The sequence below is a fragment of the Vulpes vulpes genome, chromosome 13 (assembly GCF_048418805.1).
Source record: "Vulpes vulpes isolate BD-2025 chromosome 13, VulVul3, whole genome shotgun sequence".
In the NCBI taxonomy this organism is placed as follows: domain Eukaryota; kingdom Metazoa; phylum Chordata; class Mammalia; order Carnivora; family Canidae; genus Vulpes; species Vulpes vulpes.
In genome coordinates, this window is record NC_132792.1 from 146,080,144 (window position 1) to 146,104,029 (window position 23,886).

Here is a 23,886-nt window from a genome sequence, read left to right on the forward strand (position 1 = left end):
CAAATTGGGCAAAAAGCATATATAACTCATATAACAAAGACCTCTTAATAGACGAAGAGGGTCTCTGATAATTTTTAAAAAGCAACAATCCATCAGAAAAAAACTGGGTAGTAGTTATAAAAAGGCAATTCAGAGTAAAAAAAATGTGCAGCTATTAAAGATATGAGGATTATTCAGTTTTGCTCACAAGAAGAGAAAGCAAATTAAAACGCAGTGACCCATTTTTTATGTATCTATTGAACAAAGATAAAGCCTGATAATATAACATGTTAATAAAAGTGTGAGGGAAAGCAGCACCCATACATTCCTGATAAGAGCATAAAAAACTTCTATGGGGACGCCTAGGTGGCTCAGTCAGTTGAGCATCCAACTCTTGGTTCCAGCTCAGGTCATGATCTCAGGGTGCTGGGATCAAACCCTGTGTTGAGCTAAGTACTCAGCTGGGAATCCACTTATCCTCTTGCTCTCCCTCTGCCTCTCCTCCTCTCATACACACTCTTTCAAATCAATCAATCAATCTTAAAAAACCCAACTTGCATTGATGGCAATTTAGCAATTTTAATTTCTAGAAAATTATCCTACAGACGTACTTAACAATTATAAAATAACATATGTAAAATAGTCATTATAGCATTGTAATATCAAAAGACTGAAAAGAACCTAAATGTCTAAAAGAGTAACACTAAATAAACAAAAGAAATTTTTACAATATAATACAATGCAGCATTTTTAACAAGGGAGTTGGTCCCTATATTTACAGAAAAGTCTCTAAAAATATATTAAATAGAAAAAATAGGATGCAAAATATTGTGTAAAACAAAAGAAAAATTTTAAGAAATTTCTAGTAGTGATGCTTTGGAGAGAACCACGTAGCTAGGGAAAAGCAATGGAAGGAGGACTTAATTTCACTATACACATTTCTGTGTATTTTGCATTTGTATACAACCTATATATGTCTATTGAAGAAACTGAAATATCAAAAAAGTACCGCAAAAAAAATAAAGCTAACCCATGGATAGAATATCTTAATAATGTAAGCACAAGCAAACAACATAAAAGGAGTAGAGCCAGCACTTTCATTCCCAATATAATATCATAATCAGTCACACTTTATAGTAAAATTAGAAATGATCTAATTTAGACCTGACAAATTTGACTAATGAAATTCAAAAATAGCAATAAGGCTATCCTGAAATATGGGTTTACATCCATTATTATCAAGAACAAACTTTGTCCTAATTATTTATTGTGATGTGTACTTTCTAGCTAATGAAAGTATGAAGCTAGGGGTGCCTGGGTGGCTCAGTCAGTTGAGCATCTTACTCTTGATTTTGGCTCAGGTCAGATCTCAGCGTTGTGGGACTGAGCCCAAAGTCAGGCTCCAGCCTCAGCATGGAGTCTGCTTATGTCTCTCCCTCTGCCTCTACCCCTCCCTTCATTCATGTGCCCTTTTAAATAAATAAATAAATAAATAAATAAATAAATAAATAAATAAATAAAATCTTTTTTAAAAAAGCTATCAAGATACAGAGGCATTTTTTTAAAAAATTTTTATTTATTTATGATAGTCACACAGAGAGAGAGAGAGGCAGAGATACAGGCAGAGGGAGAAGCAGGCTCCATGCACCGGGAGCCTGACGTGGGATTTGATCCCGGGTCTCCAGGATCACGCCCTGGGCCAAAGGCAGGCGCCAAACCGCTGCGCCACCCAGGGATCCCGATACAGAGGCATTTAACAACTAAGTACACAAACACAGAGATAAGGCTTTATAAATTTGTCAGCAATGACTTAAAGTCATAAGATACTCAAAGTATTTGATAACATTTTAGAAAACATAATAAAAAAATGTTTAGAAGCTGCTTTTGTAACTTCTTCACAGTTACAAAAAGGCACATACCAGTGAGGAAATGGATTCCTCCTGCCATGGAAAGAAAAATGCTAAAACATTGCACAGAAAATATATGGAAACAGAAACACATTTGCTTTTCATTATATTTTACTGAAAAACACATAAAAAACATGGCTGATGGCTTGAAGAAATAAGAATAAATTATACAATGTTGCCTATGTGGTTGAATAAATAAAACAGATTTTCTAATATGTCTCAGCTTATGAAATTGCCATATTTTATTTAATGGTGAAATACAAGAACAATTTCTTTGGTGATACACGAAGGAAAGATGTATTGGAGAAGATATATTCTTAATAGCAAATAACCTCAATAAAAGCAATGTTTCAAGAAAAAGCATTTATAAATAGAAGAATCAACTTCTTTAGACTTGAAACAAAAAGAATTACAGGATTAAGGTGAGCAAAAGAGGAAGAACAGAATTTGTAAAAATATTCCACTGTAGCATTCATAAGCAAGCTATTGCAATAAAGATATGGAAGTCAGAAGTACCCAAAAGCTACTGAGGTCAATAATTATTTTTAAAAAGCAATACCTCTAAAATGTAGTAGAGAAAGTGTAATGAAATCCCTATGGTAGTTTGTAATAAAATAGGTTAACAACAAAAATCATTTGTACAGGCACCTGGGTGATTGTTGGTAAGCATCCAACTCCTGATTTCAGCTTAGATCATGATCTCAAGGTCATGACATCAAGCCATGTGGGGCCCTATGCTCAGCTGGGAGTCTGCTTAAGATTCTCTCTGTCCCTCTGCCCCCTCCCGACTTATACACAAGCACATACGAGTGTGCTCTTTCTCAAATAAACAAATCTTAAAAAAAAAAAAAAATCATTCATTGAATACAAAAGTGTTGGTCATCTCATGTAAAAGTACTTTTTAAAAACTGTTGAGCATAAAACCAGAAAAAGTTTCATATTTGCATTTGCTGACCTTTTCTATAACAAGTGACTGTCAGTAGTATAGCAGATTATTAAAATTTAAAAACAAAAAAAAACATTGAATCTTCTAAAGTAAAGATAACATTTCAACAATCAGGAAAAAAGCATGTGCTTTTCAAAAGTGGTTTGTACTAATGGAGACAGCTTTTTGAAAGAGGATATTTAGAAATGAGATTTTTAAATTGTTATTTCTCACACACACACACACATACACACACACACCCTCCTGTCTGCACACTAAAAAATATGTAAATAATTTTATAGACCTACAGAAAGAACCATCCAAATGGAGGATATTTTGAACTCATCTGAAAAAACTAAAGATGGAACCAATCCTATTGGTTTGTAACAGCAACTAGTAGATATCAAAAGAAGATGGAAATTTAGTAGGCAAGCTTAAAATTCTTTAAATTACTGGACAGAGTTTAAAAATAAATAATTTGAATTAGTTTACACCATAAACTACTTCCATCGAAATCTACTTTTCTTTGCAAGATATCTTTTTCAAATATGATGGCCAGGAAAACAAAATATCAAAAGAAGCTAAACTTACAAAAAGTATTTTCAATATCCATATTAAAAACTAAGTGTATTCCAAATGAAATTAATAAATTGATTCCACTAACAAAAGCATCCTAAGAATAAAATATTTAGGAATAAATTTAACAAAAGAAGTGTAAAACTTTTACTCTAAAAATTATAAAACACTGCTTGGAAGAAATTAAAGACCATCCAAATAAATAGAACTGTAATGTCTATTACATGTTCATGGATCAGAAGACTCAATACTGTATGAAAATACTTTCCAAATTGATCTGCAGATTCAAAATAATCCTTATCAAAATCCCAGCCAGTTTCCTTACTAAAATAGACAATCTGATCCTAAAATTCTTACAGAAATACAAGGAACTTAGAATAGCCAAAATATTCTTGAAAAAGAAGAGTAAAGTTGAGAACTCACATTCCTGATTTCAAAACTTACTACAAAGCTAAAATAATTAAAGATACAGAATACTGAATAACAAGACACATATAGATGCAGTGGAATACAACAGACAGCACAGAAATAAATCCTCACATTAATGGTTAACTGACTTTCAACAAAGGTACCAAGACAATTCAATGCAGGAAAAGAACAATCTTTTAAACAAATGGTGAAGTGGACAACTGATTATCCACATGCGGAAGAATGGGGTAAGAGTCTTTCTTTAAATCATATGCAAAATTTAACTCAAAATGGATTAAGGATCTTATTTTTTTGGTAGGGTTCCATTCCACTGATAGGTGTCAAAGAGAACATTACACTGCTCTTAGGAAAAAACAAAAAAATCTCTGTGAGCATGGACTAGGCAGAGTCCTCTTAAATATGGCACTGAAAGCACAATGAAAGAAGAAAATTGATAAATTAAGACTTTATTAAAATTAAACCTTCTGTGATTCAAAGGACATAAAAAAAATAACCACAAAAATGGGAGAAAATGCTATAATTGATGAGTCTTGTTTTCAGAAAACGTAAAGAACTCTAAATCTCAATAATAAAAAGACAACCAAATTTAAAAATTAGCAAAGGATCTGATAAACATTACCCTCAAAAAGACATAAATGTTGGGGTGTCTGGGTGGCTAAGTCAGTTAAGTGTCCTGACTCTTGATTTCAGATCAAGTCATGATCTCAGGGTCCTGGGATTGAGCCCCCTGCATCAGGTCTCCGCTCAGTGGGGAGTCTGCTTGAGATTCTTTCTCTCCGTTTCTCTCCCACTCTTGTCTCTCCTTCCCCTCCTCCTACACCTATTGCTGGCTCATGCACTGTCTAAAATAAATAAATCTATTTTTTAAAAAAAGATATAAATGGCTAATAAGCACATGCAAAGAGGTTCAGGAGAAGAGAAATTCAAATTAAAACCACATGGCAAACTATTTGATGTCCACTGGATGCCTATAATGTGAAAATAACAAGTGGCAAGGATAGAGAAAATGGAACACTCATGTATGGCTGAGAGAATGTAAATTAATACAGATGCTTAAACACAGAGCTACCATGTGACCCAGAATTTCACATCTAGCTATATAGAAAAGTAAACACAAGGACACATAAAAACTTGTATGTAAATGTTAATGTCAGCATTATTTATAATGGCCAAAAAATTCTCAATGTGTCTATCAACTGATACACAGCTAAGTAAAATATGGATATTTATATAATAGAATATTATATGGCAATTAAAAGGAATGAAAACTGATATAACATGAATGAACTATGAAAACATTTTAAGTGAAAGAAGACAGTCACAAAAAACCACATATTATGATTGCACTTACAGTATGAAATGTCCAGAATAGGTGAATCCATAGAAACAGAAAATAGATTAGTGGTTGTCTACAACTGGAGGAAATGAAAAGGAGGAAAGAATAGTTGCTGATGGGTACAGAGATTTGAGGGGGAGGCACTGGTAATGAATGTTCCAAAATTGACTGTGATACTGGCTATATAACTCTGTGAAGATACTAAGAAGCACTGAACTATACACTTTAAATAGGTGAACTGTATGGTCTATGAATTAAACTTCAATTGAAAAATGAAGCACATTCCATTCCATATTTTAAAAAATGGTTTTGTACTGATAAAGTTATTTCATATGCTGGGACCACCCTAGTGGCCCTGCCCACATCATCAATCTAAACTTAAGTCAGCCTACATTTATGGGAAATGCCTATCAAGGAAACCTATCAAACACCAATCACCATCCTCCAACTCAGTTTTAGCTAGCTTACCTTACCCTAGAAAAGACGACCTAGTAGCTTTATCAGAAAATCTCCACCCTTCTAACCAATCACACCTTGTTTCTGAGTTGCCCCTTCTAAGGCTCTATAAAACCTGCTCTTATCCAAAATCCCTTGGGAAGAATGCTCCACTGCTTGTGAAGCACTGTGACTCCTCTAATCCATGGATCTTTCCCTTGAATAAAGAACATCAAACTCATTACTAAATTGTATTATTTTTGTCATTTCAAAATACTGTTAATAAACATAAAATAAATTATTTTAAAATACACTGAAGGGGTGACTGGGTGGCTGTGTCAACTAAGCACCGGACTCTTGATTTTGGCTCAGGTCATGATCTCAGGGTTGTAAGGCTGAGCCTTGTATCCCGCTTCATGCTGGGTGTGGAGCCTGCTTAAGATTCTCTCTCTCTCCCCACCCAAAATAAATAAAAATAAAGAAATAAAATATATTGCTAATTTTATCTCTCATCTTTATCTTAAAATTCCTGCTCTTGTATACTTTATAATGAACATAGCATTCATATTATAGGAATAAATAAAGGTTTTATTAAAGGTACCTGTACACAAGAAATCTTTTTATTGATGGGGTACTCAATCTTTTAAAAAGCTCAGCAATACAGGTTTTATAATTAAAGATAATGATTCAGGGGATCCCTGGGTGGCTCAGCAGTTTAGCACCTGCCTTCAGCCCAGGGTGTCATCCTGGAGACCAGGGATGGAGTCCCACATCAGGCTCCCTGCATGAAGCCTGCTTCTCCCTCTGCCTGTGTCTCTGCCTCACTCTCTCTCTCTCATGAATAAATAAAATCTTAAAAAAAAAAAAAAAGATAATTCAGCAGTTACTCATTTACTTCCTTAGCACAATTCTTTTGTATATTAGATTACTTTAAATCATTTTTTTAAAAGATTATTTATTTATTCATGAGAGACAGAGAGAGAGGCAGACACAGGCAGAGGGAGATGCAGGCTCCATGCAGGGAGCCTGACCCGGAACTCGATCCCAGGTTTCCAGGTCAGGGTTTCCCCGGGCCGAAGGCGGCGCCAAACCACCGAGCCTCCCAGGCTGCCCACGCAAATCATTTCTTTAAATCAGTGTTATCTCACCAGATGTTTATATCTTAGCTTCCAATCTTAACGGTAAGCTCATCTGTTTATTGGAATTTAGGAATTCCCTCTTTTGTCTAGAATTTGCTGATTTCATTTTTAAATTCTAAAAGGACAGAATACCTTTAAAAACGTTTTCTTTTAAAACAATCTCAACTTACAGATAAGGTGCTAAATAGTGCGGTATAATTAAAAATATACATTGGGTCTTCCCAGGTGCCTTAGCATAGTTGTTCATAAAAGCTGCTGGAATTTCCTGTGTGATCAGAATGTCTTTTGTTATTCAAAACAAGGCCCCTTAGGACTTATCTGAGTTTAAGCTAATGAGGTTATGAAAGGTAGGCCCCCTAGATAACTTCAAGATTACCAAGTCAGTGATTAGAGGGTTAGAATTTTCAGCCCAACTCCCCAACCTTCTTTGAGGAGAAAGGGGCTACAGGCTTGAGTTTTAATCACAAAAGGCCAGTGATTTAATCAATTATACCTATATAATGAAACTTCCATAAAAATCCCTAATCAAAAAAAAAAATCCCTAATCAATTGGGTTTAGATAGTTTCTGGGTTGGTGAATATATTAACGTGCATGCTTGGAGAGAGCATGGAAGTTCTGCACCAACCACCACACCCCTCAATATCTTGCTCTATGCATTTCTTCTATTTGGCTGTTCCAGGGCTGCATCCTTCATAATAAACCAGTATATTTAGTAGAGTACTTTCCTGAGTTCTGCGAGTCATTCTATTAAATTATTGAACCTGGAGAGGGAATGGGTCATGGGAACCCCCAGAACTGCAGCTGGTCAGGCTGGGGACTCTACTTGCAGCTAGCACCTAAAGTGGTGCCAGGCCTGTGGTCTAATACTATGTGCCTAGAATTAGCCATCAGATCCCATCTAAACTTGTAGAATCCGATAGCTAATATTCTAGGTACACAATATCAGAATTTAACTGAATTACTGGACACCCACTGTGAGTCAGAGTTGACTGTCAATGTGGAAAAATGATACAAAAATCATACAAGTAGAAATAAGCCTTTCATTTTCTTAAAACATCTAAAAGTAAGTTGTAAATGATGGCATCACCCTCAAATAATTTAGGGTATATTTCTACAAACAATGCCATTTCATCCATAATTACAATGTAACCAAAAAACCAAAAAAGTAGTACTGATCCATAGTGTCATTTAATCTTCAGACTCCAAGTTTCTCCAAAAGTTACAATAGTATGCTTTATACTAAAAGGATCCAGTCCAGGGTTGCCTCTTAACATTTAGCAATCATGCCTTTTTAAGACTCTTTAATCTTTCCTGAATCTTTAGTTTTCTTAAGCTTTTATGACCTTTATACATTAGAAGATAACAAGCAATTATTTTATAAAATACCCTTCCATTTGGGTCTGTCTGATAATTCCTCATGATTAGATTCAAGTTATGCATCTTTAGCAGGAATTTCACAGAAGTGCTGCTGTATTCTTCTTATTGCATTTGATCAAATGGCACATGATTTAGATTTGCCCAATTAATGGTAATATTAATTCATTATTTGATTAAGATTGTACCTTAAAGTGGCAGCTTTTCCATTATAAATTAATTCTTTTCCCTCTTTGTAATTAATAAGCATTTTGTGAAATAGGTACTTTGCGATAATATGAATATTCTTTTTTTTTTAATTTTTATTTATTTATGATAGTCACACAGAGAGAGAGAGAGAGAGAGGCAGAGACACAGGCAGAGGGAGAAGCAGGCTCCATGCACCGGGAGCCAGACGTGGGGATTCGATCCTGGGTCTCCAGCATCCCGCCCTGGGCCAAAGGCAGGCACTAAACCGATGCGCCACCCAGGGATCCCCTAATATGAATATTCTAATCCCAATCAAATTTTAAATTTACTCATTTATTTTCATTTATCTTTTGTAATTAAGTATTTTGTGGAGAAGTAGTTTGAAGCCATGTAAATCCTATTCCTCATCAGAATTAAATGTACTCATTTAAAAATTTAAATCAGTATAGACTTACAGATCTCTATTTGTTACCATCATTATTCACTTTGATACTTAAAATGTCCTAGATTTGGCCAGTGAAAGCCAGAACCTCTTCAAGGCTTCTCTGCCACTATTGGTATGTCCTCACTATTCTTCAATCATTTCCATTCTCTCTGGCACAACAACGTATTCCAACGTATGCTACTTTTACCACTCCTGCCATCAGCCACTTCTTCAAAGAATTCTGGTTTCTTTAGTGAAGAAAGGTTCAGTCAGTTCTATAGAGTGACATACACATTTGTTCCTCAAAATCACTGCAACTATGTAAAGTCATTCAGTAAAAATCGCAAGGCTTATGGGTAAAGCGGTTAGGAGCACAAACTCAAAATCTTTATCAGGGCCATTAAAAAAAGGAATCTAATAAAAATAGCAACAGTTTTATATATGTTAAATGGCTAAGAAATACATAAATGCCACAGTAAACATGGCCTTTTAACTTCAAAAAGATCTAAAAATTAGCTTGTGGAAGTAGTTGTCTAAAGGCTTGTAGTTGTGACTTACTGTGATTCACAGAGGGCTAGCTGTATAAAATCAGGGAAAGTTTAAACCAGATTTGGATGGGTACGGCACATAACACAAAGAGTAAAAATATGGTAACTGGTAAATGTTTGAGGTGTGCACATGTGTGCATTTTGTGTCTTTCTACAGAGGCTGTTTTAGCTGAGTATAATATTCGGAGTTCACCTAGTGTTTCTTAAGGGCAAAACCACACATAAATAAACACAAAATTCATGCTGTGTTCTAATCTGTTCCCCAATACAGTAATTGTATTGGGGCAAACTCACATGTTCAAAATATGTGTTAAAGTAGAACTAATTATATTTAGAAACTAACATCTGAATGCTTAGTATGCTCATTGTTATTGGGGTGTTGATTCCCAGTCCCTCTTAGGACACAGAATTAATGCATCTATGTATAGATACCCACATAGCACATCTACCTATATATGTTGAAAACGATGAGCTCATCGTAATACCAGCAGTGCCAGTCGAACACCATAAGGTTCATTCTAGTGTTATACTCCATATCTGTGATTTCCTTCTCCAAAAGAAACCTGGCTCCTATTAATTCAACATATTTACTTATTTGATCAATCCTCTGTGTGTAACCAACATTCCATGGCTGCAGTGACTCACTGCCACCCATACAGGTGCCTTCCTCATTCTATTCGGGTTCCAATACTGTGCATTTGGGCTTTTGGACTAAATTATTGGGGGTAAGGGAGTAATGGGGAGAGGGAAGGGGAGGGAAGAGGAGAAAACAAAAAAGGAGACATGAAAAACTTTGAGGGCTAAGAGCCCACTGTTACAAAGTTATTTAAGATTATTTATTTATTTGACAGAGAGAGAGAGTGTGTGTGCACAACCAAGGGGAGTGGCAGAGGAAGAGGGAGAAGCAGGCTCCCCACTTATCAGGGAGGCTGATGTGGGGCTCCATTCCAGGACCCTGGGATCACGACCTGAGCCAAAAGTACACACTTAACCAACTGAGCCACCCAGGTGCCCCACAAAGTTATTTTAAAATATAAAAAAGGAGAAGAATACAGGGCAAACTTGGGTTCGATATCATTAAGCACTTTTCTGTAACATAAATCAACTTTTTCCTTTATAAAACACCATACTGTGGAAAATTTCAAACATATACAAAACTAGAGAGAAGAGAAATGAGCTCATATACATGTCAACAGAAATAAAACAAACACTGAACACAAGCAAAGACACTATTAGTCAAAATAAATGATGTTAACTATTCCACAAGGGGGCATTTATGTAGTATAAGAAACACTAGGGCCCAGGACCCTACTCTTACGGAACCCATATTTTATAGGAAGGATAAACAAATAAATAAATTAAGATACTTTCAGATTTTTATAATTGCTATGAAGAAAATGAAACCAGATAGTATGATACTGTAACAGGGGCAGGGAGAGTAACTTTAGAATGGAAGTCAGAGAACATCTCTGTAAAGAGGTGGCATTTGAATTGAGACGTGAATGACAAGAAGGAGCTAGCCTGGCAAAAATCTAAGGACAAAGGGAATAGAAAATACAAAAGCTCTAACAAAAGCTTGCCATGTTTGAGGACAAATGGGTTTTAGTGGTAAGAAACAGTACTATAGAACTATAAGAACAACAGTTATGAGAGTTGAAGAAATAAAAGTGCAACCTAAAATACATACTCACCAATTTGTTAACCATATATAGGAATGTATGGCTAGCCCTGTGCTAGGACTATACTAAAAGTGAAAGACATTTCCTTTTCTCAGCCAAAATACAGCATGTTAATTATACAAACATATGTCAAACTGATAACAATATAAGAGGATATGTAAGTGATAAAATAAAGATTATATTACTGCCAAAAAAGAGGAAAATTTGTCTTCCTCTTAGATTACCTATTAGCAATGCAACTGAAGTGAGAGTTCTAATATTTTCAGCACAGCCTCTTTAAAGATAATTACCTTAACAAGCACTTCCTAATTGTTTTTACTTTTTTTCAAAAGAGATATAATTATGATTTGTTGAGTGTCTACATTATGCCAGTCCTGGGCTACAGACTGCACACACGAATCCTGAATTGTTAGAATGCCAATTACCACTTGGTACAGAGCAAAGTTAGGGTCAAAGTGATCTGCTAAAAGTCAACTAAGTGGTACAGTTAGACTTCAAATTTAGATTCCACTGCTAACACAATGGTCTTTCTACATAACTGTTCTGGGCTTTTGTTTTTAAATAATTAAAAGGGACATTAAAAGGGACATCTGATACTTCTTTATTACATGGTATTTATATTAACTTCTAAGGCTTAATGTTTTGATATATAATAAGATAATTATTTTTTAATTCTACCATTTGATGTGTCTATCTAAAATCATTATCTGTAACCTTACCGTTATTTGAGTATTCTTTAAAAATACATTGATATTGTTTATGATGAGAGTTAGTGACAAGCCAGAAGATGTGTGATTTGGACATTGCTGTATTTCTAAAATATATAACAGAATGCTCAATTTTACTGCACAATCAAGGCATATCAGAGGCACAGTCTATGAAAGAGCATAGACTAGAACTGTTAATCCTCAATAAAAAATTACAGCCAATCAAGCCTCTTCACCAAAATCAAGTTGTTTAACCAAGGTCTATGGTACAGCAATGAGGAAATGCCTAAAAATCTCCAAAGAAATATGACAGGAATAGTTACATATAGAGGTTGAAAGTAAGGCATGTTCCACATGCCAAAAATCAAGTATATAAGACTTTTGGTAAAAAGGTGCTATTAGTGAAGCTCTCAGAAAATATAAAAAATAGGAACATACTGATATTGTCTAATGTTTTATGGTAAATTTTCATATCCAAATCATTTTAACATCTATGATGAAACTATAGCAAAAGAACCAACAAATTTAGCCATGTAATTTAAAAGAGAGAGAATACATAATCCTTTAAAAAATTTAGTTATCTAAGCTAACTACTATGCTTTATTTTATCATATTTCTTCTATTTTTATTTATAACCAAAATTCCTTTTCCATCCCTGTGCACCTTCTGCCAACCAAGGTTAGTATTCAAGTCTGCAAGGAAATTTTAATTATTAATACAATAAACATTGAACTTTCACTTGGAGCTTCAATCTTATTTTCTCTCATACTCATACTATCTCCTTCCTCTTTTTCCATTATTAAGTGTCACAGATGATGCTATCATTATATTGCTTTCTATATTTATAAGGGTCCAAGCTCATATCCCCAGACTTATGGGCGACGTGTTTATTCCCCTTAGACATTAACTCTTCCTTTCTCCTTCCTCCTTGATGGAAACAAATTTCAACAGTCTATATGAAAGATGAGCTCAACATCCCTTATACATTTAAAATTATACACATGCTGATGAGACTTATTTCAATGATTATTGCCATCTGCTCTATTTTACAGGAAAGAGGGTCTGCACTGCAAACTAAACTATTGGTTCATTTCAATTATTCTACCTTTGAGAGTGACCTACATTTAATTTCCCAGGAAATGTATACAGTAGTAATGCATTGTGACAACTATAATATTATGGAAGAACACACAAAATTTTAAAATACTATCAGCAGATTTGGCTGTTTTAAAAGTAAATCATACCTGGCTCACAAAGTAAATATGCTAATATAAAATATGTCTTAAATTTTTAAACAGTAGCATATAAAAGACATAACTTTAAAAAAGTTTCAAAGATATAGCTTTAGTTTTCTGTAAAAAATTAGAAACTTACAGTTTCTAATACATTCATTCCAAGTATTATTTATTATGTATTGATATGAAAGCCATGTTTTGAAGGACTGGCCATATTAGAAAAGCAATACCAAAGAGTTCCTCTACTAATAGTAAGAAAATTTGGTCATTATGATCTCAAATTAAGGAAGTTATTAAGGATTAGACAAAAAAATACATAATTGAATAAGAAACGCCCTGTAGCTTGTGGATTAACAATTATAAAAATATGGGCATATGAGTCAGAAATGAAAAAAATTAAGTTTTTATTCACAAACAACATAATGTGTATGTACCATATCCTCAGAAACCTATAAACACACTACAAGAGCTAATAAGTGAACTTAACTAGGAAATTCAATTGTTTCTACATTCTAAGCAACAAATGATTAGAAAATAAAATTTATAAATATTATCATCTATGATAACATAAAAAATATGAAATACTTAGGAATAAACAGAGCAAAATGTGTGGAAGGTATGTACATAAAAGTGTGGAGAAAAAAAGTGTAGAGAACTAAAAATACTTGGAAAACTAAAAATGTTGCGAAGACAAAGTAAGCAAGACTTAAATAAGTGGAGAAATACATCATGTTCGTGGATTACAATGTTCGACATTGTTAACATGGTAATTCTCATCATATGTGACAGATTCAATGCAATCCCAATCAAAATCCCAGCAGGTTTTTTTTACAAAACTTGAGAAGATTTAAAAAATTTATCTGGAAATGCAATAAACCTAGAATAGCCAAACAATTTTGAAAAAGAAAAAAGCTGGAAGATTTAGACTGTCCAATTTCAAGACTTACTATAAAGCTATAGTAATGAAGACAAGTATTATACTGGTGGAAGGATAAACCCTGTGGAATACAACAGAGTGCTCAGAAACAGACCCACGTATGTACGGTCACTTGGTTTTCTACAAAGATGCCAACATAATTCAATCCTTCCTATATATATTTGCAAACATACGTGAGGAGGAAACACTATTACTCTATATTATTCTTCTGGAAGTAATAGGATTAAAACGTGTAAAGGCTTACTTTTCCCTGATTAGTAACTATTAATCCACACAGAAAGGTATCTCAGTGTTTCATCTTCTCTATGTTTAGCAATTAGTTCGTCCTCCTATGGGAGCTGGAAAGCAATCAGCTATGCACTACAGAAATGCAGCTGCTTTTATTTAAAATAGATGAAGGTGGGAAGTGAGAAGACTGACTATATGACCCCTACAATATATTCTTAATGTGCAAGAAAAGAAAACCTGTCAAACAGGAGCTTTAAAAAAATTTTTTTTTATTCCATACTAAAAATGGGAAGAAAAGTCATCATAATGACAGAAAACATAAGGTTGTCAAAGAATCTATAATATATCTTTGGAGTGAAAGAAAATCAGTCTGTGGCTATAACCACTATTAAAAAAAAATTTTTTTTAAATAAAATCATTTCCTTATTAAACCAGAAGGGGTACAGAAGGGTGAAAAAGAACAAAAAGTTTCAAAATAAAAGCAAAAATTTTAATTACTCTTGGGAAAACATTTTCAAGAAAATGTTGACATGTGCTATGATTCACCGTTGCTTTTCAATAGTCAATAAATATTATATTCTTTATGCTTCTAATGTCGCTCTTTGAAATACAATTGAATATTGGTATTTTTAACCAAAAGCTCCCAGCAATAGAATTCAAAAGAAAACCATACTCCCTCAAATCTTCATTTGTCCTTTTAACTAAGAAATGTTTTTAATACTGGTGAAAGTGACAATACTAAAGAATATAATAACCTTGAAGTTAAAGCCAGTGTTATTTTTATTTTCATCAACCCTGATTACACAAAGTATGGCCGATATTTTTATTCTGTTTGAAAAAGCCAAAGGGGAGAAAAGGAGAGGAGAAAGCAGTATTTAATGAATGCCTGTCCTGTGCCAGACACAGTGGTGTGCTGATAAATGTTTAACAATCAGCCCTCGAGGGTGTGTGTGTGTGTATGAAGTGTATGTTTATTATAAATTTTGAAGGCTGTAGGATATCATTTAAAATTTTTAAGAAAATATACAATACTCTTTATTGTAAACTTCTCAGAGCCAACTAATTCTCACAGAATGTTCTACTGATTTTGCCAAACTCCTGAGAAGCCAACCTAGAGTTGCAAGAGATAAATGTAATTCTGATCTTAATGTTATTTAATATTTTCACTTACATTAAAGAATAAAAGCAAAGTGAAATAACAATGATATATGTCATAGCCTCGTTTGTTCATCAACTGATATAAGCAACCTCTTTGCTGAATTAGATAATACATGTACATCTTGGAGATATTGAGGGTTCTGTTTCAGACCACTGCAATAAAATGAATATTGCAAAAAAGCAAGTCAAATAAATGTTTTGGTCCCAGTGCATATAAAAGTTATGTTTATAGTATACTGTAGTCTGTTAAGTGTAACAGCATAACACCTTAAAAAAACTAATGTATGAAGGTTAATTAACATATTTTATATGCTAAAAAAATTTAAACATCAGCTGAGCTTTCAGCAAGTGGTATCTTTTTGCTGTTAGAAGATCTTAACCTCAGTGTTGATGGCTGCTGACTGATGAGGGTGGTAGGTGGTGAAGGCTGGGTGGCTCAGGCAATTCTATTTTTTAAGGTCAATTAAATTAACTTTATTCAGAGTAAGTTTACATTAAATTACAATATTAACAATCCCTAGAGTTAGTGAGCATAAAATTTAAGAAGCAGAAATCCATTTGGTCAATTTATAGACCACATATTATAGAACTCACAAATAAAAATTTACAAACATAAAAATAATGACAATACTTAAATTATGAGGATTTTCACATGGAAACCCCCAAAATGACCTATTTTAAGTACATGTTTCTAAAAGGGAGAAACTTTTTAGTAATTCAGCACAAAATCAAATTAAATAAACTTGGACTATCCCAGAAAATGCTGCTTTAAACATTTATACCATGAATAAAATTCCTTTGGTAGCTTTTAATCAAAATGAAGCACACTACTATGAAAAATATAAAGTACTTTTACATGTTACTTAGAAAAGTATCTTTGTTACAGTGATGGTACTAATATTATTGTCCTCTGCTCAACCTCACCTGTATATACACAAAACATGAAACCAGGTGGCAACAGAATCCTTTTAATCTTTTAACAAAAATAACCTCTGCTTCACGATATCAAGACTTTAACTCTCCTATAAAACTCTTTACAGTGGTTATAGCACAAAGAACAATGGTATGTCTATAAAAACAACCAAACTTTATTAGAGCAATGGTACAAATACTGCAACGAAAAGAAATTAAACAGCAGATACCCCAATGCGAAAAACAGGGGCTATTAGGATCAATCTTAGAAGAGTAAACACAAGCACACTATCCCCAAAACTCCTAACCAGAAAATCCAGACAACTCTGCAGAAGTAGAACAAAGATGCTCATGGGTTCACCACAGCAAGCACACCAAACCTGGTGTCGTCTTGGCACACATGAGAGGTCTCACTGAGAAATCTTGCTCTAAAAAGTCAGTCACCACAGTTTAAAATGTATGGAACATAAAGGAAACAAACAGATGCCAATATTTACGTTTCATAATTGATTAGCCAGCTCCTGACACTGTTTAGTCCTAACGCTTGCCAACAAAGGGATCTTGTTTCTAAATCAAATGTCCATCAACTAAGAGAGCCTGCCTTCAGGAATACACCAGTCATCTCTGCAGCTCATGAAGGTAGCAGGGAGGGTCATCTTAACTATGCACTCGTTGAGCACACACAGACACCAAACCAAACATTCAGCTTTCTGCCACAAGAGCAACACCTTACAAAGGAACCTCTTTTAACCAATATCTTCTTGTCCAATCTCAAAGTCATTCTGCACAGAGCAAAAAAATTCAAACAACAAGAAGAATAAGAGGAAGAACTGGGGGGAAAGACACATATGCCATTTGCAAACCCTTAAGCTTTGTGGAGGGTGATCCAAGAATCCTCGCTTTTTCTTTCTAATCCAAGTCTGTGCAGGCTCAATCTCAGAAGTCTTGGAAACAGCAGAGAAATGCTTAAGTGATCTGAAGATACATTCTAGTGTTTCACTGAGAGAAAGCAGCTAGCCAATAATCAGGCCATGTAGTAGTGGTGATAGTCTTTGTCTCTCTCCATATACTGTCTATAAGAAATTCAATTCTCTTTTTCAAATCTCCAAGTTTTACTGGAAATTTCACTGGCTATACAATTCAGAAACTAGAAGTTTATGACAGTTTTTCTCATCTTCATTATTCTGACAATAACAGGGTCAATCTGGTATTGTCTTTCCTGAAACATTCTATCAGTGGTGCTGACCTGTTCTTCGCCGGTTTCCTTCATCTGGATCTGGCTGTTATTTGAAACAACTTGTGTTTGAATTCCCTGAACATGAACATGTCCCCATCTTCCACCTCCTTCCCTTTAGGACTTCTAACCAAACTCGTGCTTTGCCACAGGCCAGAGACTGTAATGTTCTTTGCAGTTCACTGTCCTTTATTCCTATGCCCATTTTTATTTCTTCAAAGCTGAACCTACCCCCCTTCTTTGAGAAGCACCAGCATCTGGAAGTGGGACATCTGGAAATCCTTTCCTTCCTTAAACTCAGCTTTTAAAACAGCATTCTCCAATGTAGTTTGCCACTTAAGTTTTCTACCATTGTGCTTTTTCTGAGATAAAATGTCTCAAATAATTCCTGAAGCTTAACATTTTTAGAGTTAAAGGCATTTCCATAGGTGTGTATGTTGGCTAGTATCCCATCATAAGTCTATTCACTGTTAGATCTATAGAGCCTGGGTCACTATGATTTTTCATATACTGCTTGAAATGAACGATGATGTCCTTGGAGAGCTCCATGTCCCTGAACATGCCTTCCAGCTTGCTGGTGAAAGCAGCACCACACTCATGCTCTAGTTTTATTTTTTTTTTATTTGATTTTTATTTTTTTAAAAAGATTTTATTTATCTATTCATGAGAGACACAGAAAGGCAGAGGCATAGGCACAGGGAGAAGCAGGCTCGCTGTGAAGAGTCCAATGCAGGACTTGATCCCAGGACCCTGGGATCACGACCTGAGCCAAAGGCAGATGGTCAACCACTGACCCACCCAGGCACCCCACTCATGCTTTATTTTAAAGACTTTTATTCATTTACTTGACAGAGAGTGAGAGAGAGAACAAGCAGGGGAGCAGGAGAGGGAGAAGCAGAATCCCCACTGATCAGGGAGCCAGAGGTGGAGCTGGATCCCAAGACCCTAGGATCAGAACCTGAACCAAAGGCAGATGCTTAATCAACTGAGCCACCCAGGTACCCCTCTCTCCTGCTTTATTTGTGACAACATAGATTTTTCAGCATCTACTGAGGTGCTTTTTCCAACATGGAGTCTTTTTGCAAAATCCTTTTTATAAAAGGCTTCAAAGAAATCTTTACCCCGAATGAACCTGAATATTATCATGACCATGTGAGAATCCTCTTCAGCTTTTCGTCTGTTGCTTCTTTATTACTTTTCTTGATTTTGAATTAACATGCTTTGCTATCAATTCTGTGGGTTTATTTGGCCTCTTCTTGATAACTGCTTCAAAGGATTCCTTCACCAAGTTGATAAACTTTTTGTTCCTCTGAAACCACATTTCTATCACATGATGTACCAGATCTTTAAAATCTACCAAGTCCTGTACCATAGCTTTGTCTTTTTCAAAACAGATAACAGTTGATGTCCCAAAAGTCTTGATGTACTTGCTCCAGTGCTGTAGCAGAATCTGCTGCCTGTGCTTCATATGGCTGAACAGCTGGTATATCTGAGTGAGGTCAGGCACTCTGTTCTCATCAAGAAGGTGGTCAAGCCCTTTCTACAGAATTGCTGTTCAATGTTCTCCTAATAGCTGTTTCTCCACATAAGCAATCAGTGGTTTGTGTGTGCTGTGGTCTAAATACACGATTACTCAGTCTCCCTTCTTCTCTAAATGCTTACTTACATGGTTAAGATATTCTGGAACCTCTCTTTCTTAAATTAATCTCTGGCCTTCTGCAGCATATAAACAATTAGTTTCTTCCAAAAATTTCACTTCAAATAAATTCTGTATACCTCAAGGTCAGGGAGCATACTCAGCAGACTCTTTAATAAGCCTCAATCCACTGCTTTGCCACTTCTTTCTTGTTCAGTCAATAGAATTCCATCAATTCTTTTACTCTGAACCATTTTATCACTAATGATTTGGTTTCTAAAAAGTTCCAATCCCATATCCTAGATAAAAAGAAGCATGGAATTCTGAATTCAAGAATAGAAAAAATATATATTCAGGAAAATATTTCTGATCTTTTGTCTGCAATGCTCTTGCCAGAATTTGTTAATCTTCTTTAAAAATAAAACACTAACTGGTGAGTCTTCTCTAAACTGAAGGATCTGTGCTTAGACATGATCTTCACAGACCTGGCACAGCTGTTTGTAGAGTGTTGAGGAAACTCAACAGATTTTCAACATCTTAATAGAGTTCTTCCAGGTTGTATTTGATGGAGATACTACTTGTATGGCTTTCACTGCCAGGTGTCCTGAGTGTAGTTATCAGGCAAGTTAGGCCCATCTCAGAAATTCTTCATCACCAATTTCTTGGAGGCACTGCCACCCCCGGTTTGGAGGTGATGGCCGCTTCTTGAGGGACACGGACGTGGTAAGGCCAATAGTGAGCACAAGTGCCAAGAGGTGGCCTTCCTGGGAGTCTGTCATTGTTGCAGCCAGGAAAAGTGGGAGAGCAGTTCCCTCTGCCCTGATCCACCCTGACTGGCCACCCAATCACCAATGCCCAATAGCTCAGGCAATTCTTAACATAAGACAATGAAGTTTGCCACACTGATTGACTTCCTTTCACAAATGATTTCTCTGTAGCATGTGATGCTATTCGACAGTATTTTGCCTGTAGAAGAATGTCTTCCAAATTGGAGTCAATCCTCCCAAACTCTGCCACAGTTTTATCAACTATGTTTATGTAATATTCTCAATCTTTTGTTGTCATTTCAACAGTCTTCAAAGCGTCTTCACCAGTAGATTCTATCTCAAGAAACTACCATCTCTACTCATCCATTCAAAGCAACTCCTCATCCATTAAAGTTTTATCATGAAACTGTAGCAATTAAAATGTAATAATAATGAAAAGGTTTGAAATATCACAAGAATTATCAAAATGTGACACAAAACCATGAAATGAGCAAACACTGTTGGACAAAGTAGCGCCAATAAACTTGCTCAATGGAGGGCTGCCACAAATTTTCAATATGTAAAAAATGTAATATCTGTGAAGCTCAATAAAGTGCAACAGAACGAGTTTAGACTACTTCCTTCATTTTTGTGTTACTAGCAATAACAGGCAATAGACACGACAAACCTTTTTTTTGTTTGTTTAAGATTTTATTTATTTATTCATGAGAGACAGTGAAAGAGAGAGAGAGGCAGAGACACAGGCACAGGGAGAAGCAGGTTCCTCACAAGGAGCCTGATGTGGGACTCGATTCCCGAACCGGGATCAGGCCCTGAGCCAAAGGCAGATGCGTCCCATGACAAACTTTATTTTAAAAAAAAGATACATTCATTTGAGAGAGAGAGAGAGAGAGAGAACATGCACACACTCGCACATGTTCATGCATGGAAGGGGAAGGAGAGAGAAGACCCCACGCTGAGCAGGGAACCCCTGCTTCATTCCATGACCCAAAGATCACAACCTGGGATGAAACCAAGAGTCAGAGGCTTAACTGACTGTGCCATACAGGCACCCCCCAGACACAAAAAACTTCTAAATTTAATCTGCTTTATTGCTAGTTTCTCCATTACTTTCTTAAATGCAGACATCCAACAAAATAATAAATCAAGCTCCAGTCTACAGTATTTACCAATTTCTATGGTATGAATACTATCATGATAGATTTCAAGCTACCAATATGAACACACTGAACACAAAATAGGGAAGAGATACGCAACAGCACATCATTATATGGTATTTCCCCACACAGATGTAAGAGACATAAATAATGTACAATGTACAAACTATGTACAATGTAGCAAAATAACTATAAAGTGATGAGTTTTTAGCATTTATTGTCTTTGCTTTTATTTTTAAGAATTTATTTATTTTAGAGAGAGCACATGAGCAGGGGGAGGCACGAGGTGGGGGGATCTCAAGCAGACTCCACACTAAGCATGGAGCCCCACGCAGAGCTCAATCTCACAACCCTAAGATCATGACCTGAACTGAAACCAAGAATCACTTTTAACATAATTTAATTATAAAGTTTGTGTAACTTAATTTTTAATGATGGCTATGTTTTACAATCACCTCGTAAGATATCTAAAATTTTAACAATCAGCTTTTATGCAGGGGTACAAGCTGGCTCCAGTGTACTACTGGCTGGAGATTACATAAATGTTTCACAAACAAAGGAACTAAAACTTAGCAGTGATTCGTTTAGGATCCCATGGTTGGTAAATGGTAACACTAATTCAAGCTGGAGTATGACAGCCTCTAAATCTGTGTTGTATCATACCTGGTTATCAAAGATATAATTTATACCAAACTTTAATATTAAAAGTCATTAAGGATGTTTTTCTATGTAAATATTTAAGTGTATACTTGTTTTTGTTGTCTTTTTTATTTCAAAGAACACTCTAACTCTAAATAAGGAATAGTTTGCTACATGGACTTAGAGTTTTGATTGGAAAGATAGGGGCCTACTCAAAGAAATATTAATAGAGGTATGCTTCTTGGGAAGTGGTAAGCTATCACAACTAAGGGATTGGCGAGTCTTCTTATGTGTTATTATTTTTAAAATCTCTATTTTTCTGCACACATGTGTTTACTCCCTCTATGTATCTATATTATCTCATTGTTTCTGCCTCGCAGATTTCAATTAAAGTCAGAATAATATCTCTGCAAGGACTAATATTTAGTGACAGAGCCTTCCCTATTAGCTTATTTTAAAAAACACTTCACTATCCAAATTTCAGATCTAGTGAACAACAATAAGTACTAAAGAAACAACAAATAATCCCTTATAATTAAGAACACTAAAAATCTAACTAACAAGACTGGGATCCCTGGGTGGTGCAGCGGTTTGGCGCCTGCCTTTGGCTCAGGGCGCAATCCTGGAGACCTGGGATCAAATCCCACGTCAGGCTCCCTGTGCATGGAGCCTGCTTCTCCCTCTGCCTGTGTCTCTGCTTCTCTCTCTCTCGCTCCCTGTGTGACTATCATAAATAAATAAAATTTGAAAAAAAAATCTAACAAGACAAATTACAAAATTAAAGAATAGACTGATTTGTGAACTACTAAGGGCTAAAAAGTACAAATAAACAATACATTACCAAATGAATGAATAAGAGCTCTGAACAATAATACAGTTTTACCCCATACTTTTAACATCTTCTGAAAGCCAGTGCCTATCCTGATAATCAGTGAAGATAAAAACTGAGATAAAAGTTGTTTACAGGCAGCTACAATAACCCACTGAGGGAAAACTGTTAATGATTACTAGTATTCTTTAAAAAAAAAAAAAAAAAGTATACCAATTTCTAAGTTTTCGATTCAGGCAATGAAATTAGATGCCTTGATCTACTATCTACTAAACAGGGTGTGAGTGAAGACATAGCTGTTGCAAATATTAAAACACAATACACTGATTACTCATAATTAAAAACAAAAGACCACTGTCATAAAAATAATATAATTAGATTTCAATTTGAAAAGTGAACTGTAAAAATCATGAAGCTGATTTCAATCATGCTACATAAAATAAATGTAACTTAATCCCATTAGATAGATAGGCATTTTATACACAGAACAACAGATTTTTAAGTAATTCTTATACTCATGTCCCCTACCATGCACCCCCCAAACCCCCTGCTTTCAGAGGTTTATTCACTGCTGTTGAAGATTACCACTGAGCCACCCAGGCATCCCCCTAAGAAAATGTTTTAAAGAAAAACTAGGTTCTAGCAAGATCGGGGTTTTTTGTTTAGAGAGGAAGAAGGTTTTTTTTTTTTAAATGTCCTATTAAGGGGATCCCTGGGTGGCGCAGCGGTTTAGCGCCTGCCTTTGGCCCAGGGCGCGATCCTGGAGACCCGGGATCGAATCCCACATCAGGCTCCCGGTGCATGGAGCCTGCTTCTCCCTCTGCCTGTGTCTCTGCCTCTCTCTCTCTCTCTCTCACTGTGTGCCTATCATAAATAAATAAATAAATAAAAATTAAAAAAAAAAATAAATAAATAAATGTCCTATTAAAAAAACAAACAAGCAATCAAGGTTTTGGTATTGAGTAAGGTGTAGTAATAAGCACATGCCATCTGTCTCTCCCACTTAATTCTTCTATAAAACCTACATAGAATGCATGCGGCAAGCAGTTATTTGAGGGCTCTGAAAAGTAAATAAGAGTAAATAGTTTGGGGGAAAAGACCGGAATTTAAAGTAACAGCAAAGCAGCCACAAGATTAGCAATTTTTTTTTCCTTTTTGATATCCAGTGGCCTGGACTCAGTGTAGTTCCAAAACACAAAAGCAGGCATCAGTGCAGACAAATTGAGCGCAAAACCTCTTGTAAATCTGACCTGAGGAAAAGAAAGGGAATTCTTAACATTCAGTGGAGGAAATTTCTACTTTTCTTTTATCCATTTTTTTTTCACCCTACCACCCAAGAAACTCCTTGGTAGTGGTGGTAGTAACAACGATGGTAATAGGGACTACAGAACATAAAACACTGAAGGAGGGCAGCCCCGGTGGCGCAGCGGTTTAGCGCCGCCTGTAGCCTGGGGTGTGATCCTGGAGACCCTGGATTGAGACCCTGGATCAAGTCCCACGTCAGGC

General features: G+C 35.5%; 1 protein-coding gene and 1 pseudogene across 1 annotated transcript in view; both read right to left on the reverse strand.

Moving 5' to 3' along the window:
* Window positions 1-23,886, reverse strand: part of XPR1 (xenotropic and polytropic retrovirus receptor 1) — a 223,282-nt gene that overhangs the window by 110,670 nt on the left and 88,726 nt on the right. The window lies entirely within an intron of this gene.
* LOC112921764 (cullin-4A pseudogene) lies at window positions 17,143-22,439 on the reverse strand (annotated as a pseudogene).